We start from the raw sequence: 2,623 nt of genomic DNA on the forward strand, positions 1-2,623 counted from the left end.
TTGCAGTTAAAGCTACAGAGGGATATAACTCTCCTTGAGTATAGCCATTTAAATTTAGCTATGGAACTGAGCCCTTGCTTGCACAGCAAACCTTGGGCCGAGTTATATAATATTCATTCTGCAATGTGCAGCGATGTATTGATGATTTGAAAGATAGGTACCACTTTTCTTTGCACGTCTGAAATTGTGCATTTAAGTAGTGTAGGTATCATTCGCGACAAACTGCATTGTCATGGTTTTGTTCGGCGTAGAATGCAACCCGCCACCATGGTCTAGTGGCTAAGGCACTGAGCTGCTGACGCGCAGGTCGCGGAATCGAATTCCAGCCGTGGTGGCCGCATTTTCAATGGAGGCGAAAATGCTTGAGGCCTGTGTGCTTAGTTAGGTGCACGTTAAAGATCTCCAGGTGGTCTAAATTTCCCGAGCCTTCCACTACGGCGTCCCTCATAATCATATGGTGGTTTTGGGACGTTAAACTCCAACAATTAATTAATTCAGCGTAAAAATAAAGACATATAAGCTAAGACAAGTGGTGGCTTTCTTCCAGCCCTGTACATCTGATAAGACGATTACGTCAAATGGGTCATGCACGCTTTCCTCAGATTGTTGTGGCATGTACTATCGGCATCAAATGAAATGCGAACCGTGCGAAGCATTAGCAATGGTACAGTGCGTGCTACCCTGTCATCACCATGGAGATGCACAGTGCTACCAAACGGGAGCACTGCGCACCTGTCGACGGTGATGACTGGATGGCGTGCACTATACCATTTCTAATGCTTTCCGCTGTTCACTTTTCATTTGACGCTGATAGTGCAACACCTTATTTTATGTGCTCTTATATTGATTCATAGTATTACTGGCATATCTTTATCAATTCTTTTTCTATCTCTTCAGTTCTAGAAATGCTACAAGGGACGAGTGTCCGGCAGCCTCAAGGGACACGGACTAGTGAAAGTGCCCCGCAGCTTCAAGGAAGACTGACACGCGAAAGTGCCCCGCCTCCCAAGAGAGCACAGCAGTCCCCTGCAGGTAAAGTATGCTCACCTGCATGAACGTTAATGTTACGAAACTTTCTTGCTGGTCAAAAAGCTAAACCTTCAGGCTTTTGACTAGATATTAAGAATTAGAGTTGCATCTTGATAACAGCCACAGTAAATTGTTTTGCTGGTACTTTTTCTCTACTGTGTGTACAGATTTTGGGGCGACTGAGCGCAGAGAAGTTGAAGCTGAGCAATTGCACCCAGCTCCCACAGCAACGTCACTGGCAGCATGAGTAGACACATCAACGGGAAGCCTGCACAGCCAATCCAAGCCTTCTACAGGGCCACTGCCCACAGGTAGAAGCTCAAATGCTTTGAATGTCATTGTGTCAATGCTATTATTTTGTTATAATTCTCAACTTATTATTTCTCATCGGCAGCTGACTCAAAGGCCACCCACGTTCCATTCACGGAGATTGGTGATGGCAAGGTAAGTGAACCACTGTGTTCTCTTCATTTCTTTTCTAATCAGCTTGCTTTGACTTGCAGTATCATGTGAAAGATGGTCTAATCATCGGGAGCCATCAAGCCAAGAAAATATTGGGCCACAAAAAGCCTTCCCTTGTGGTAAAGGACATGGCCCAGGCCATTTGGGGCCGTGAAGGATTGGCTGAACGAAGCTATGGGGGCAAGTTAGCCCCCAAGGATTATAATAATCCCACTGCTGTAGTGCGGAAACAGCTGAGCCCAGAGGAGGTTGCTTTGATTATTGGTAAGGTTGTGGTAGATTTGTGCTGTGGATAATTATGTGTCTCCCATGGCTGTTTTAATTTCTGTCTTCTTTGCAGACACTGTGACACATTGGGGCTCATGCAAGGGTGTTCCTGTGAAAGAAACAGTGGATAATTTGTCCACAATTCTGTCACAGAAAATACAGGACATCAGGCGGAACAAGAAGAAAGAAAACTAAATGCTTGAAAAATACCACTCTTGTAAATTAATAAATTATTAAAACTAATTCCTGTTTCCAGTTTTCACTGAAGTGCTCAAGTGGTTCCTGTGACCACTTGGCAAGTGGAACCACTTGAACCTGGATTTGAAGTGGAACCACTTCACAAGTGGTTCCACTTGTCAAGTGGTTCCACTTCAAATCCAGGTTCAATAATCCACTTCAAGTGGTTCCACTTGGAGAAAATTTTTGCCTGGGACTCCTCCTCCGCTACAGGGTGGAGACACTGCATTTCTGGGCGCCATATTGGTTCAAACGTTCCCGTTCGCTGGCACTGCCTGGCATGCAGCAATGGAGCGCTTTCAGTAGAATGGACATAAATTTGCCTCAATTTATCTGTTCTGAGGGTAGGGCTTGCTCATATTGTCACGCCCACTTCTTGTTTTATTTTGATGTATACGGGTTTGACCAGCAAGGACGGTTAGCAGCGCTCGACGCTGACCGTGCCGCAGTGTTCGAGAAGCTTCGCGATTGTGGTAGATCACTTTGATAAGATTGCGCGCAGGGCGCGAATAGTCAAGATTATTCCAGAGCTTGCACGACCACCGGTGATAAGGCTGGAAAGTTCGATGCATGATGTATAAAAGACAGCTCGTCCCAGCGATCATCAGTTTTTCGACGGCCGACGCTC

General features: G+C 45.6%; 1 long non-coding RNA gene across 2 annotated transcripts; it reads left to right on the forward strand.

The window, feature by feature from the left end:
* Positions 1-591: 591 nt before the first annotated feature.
* On the forward strand, positions 592-2,001 carry LOC119398593 (uncharacterized). Of its 2 annotated transcripts, XR_007416837.1 has the most exons (5): positions 592-1,032; positions 1,197-1,340; positions 1,424-1,473; positions 1,533-1,755; positions 1,832-2,001. It is a non-coding gene; the product is annotated as an uncharacterized LOC119398593 (long non-coding RNA). The 2 variants fall into 2 exon arrangements; XR_007416836.1 differs by having other exon boundaries at positions 1,424-1,755.
* Positions 2,002-2,623: the final 622 nt, after the last annotated feature.

Source organism: Rhipicephalus sanguineus, chromosome 7 (assembly GCF_013339695.2).
Source record: "Rhipicephalus sanguineus isolate Rsan-2018 chromosome 7, BIME_Rsan_1.4, whole genome shotgun sequence".
In the NCBI taxonomy this organism is placed as follows: Eukaryota; Metazoa; Arthropoda; class Arachnida; order Ixodida; family Ixodidae; genus Rhipicephalus; species Rhipicephalus sanguineus.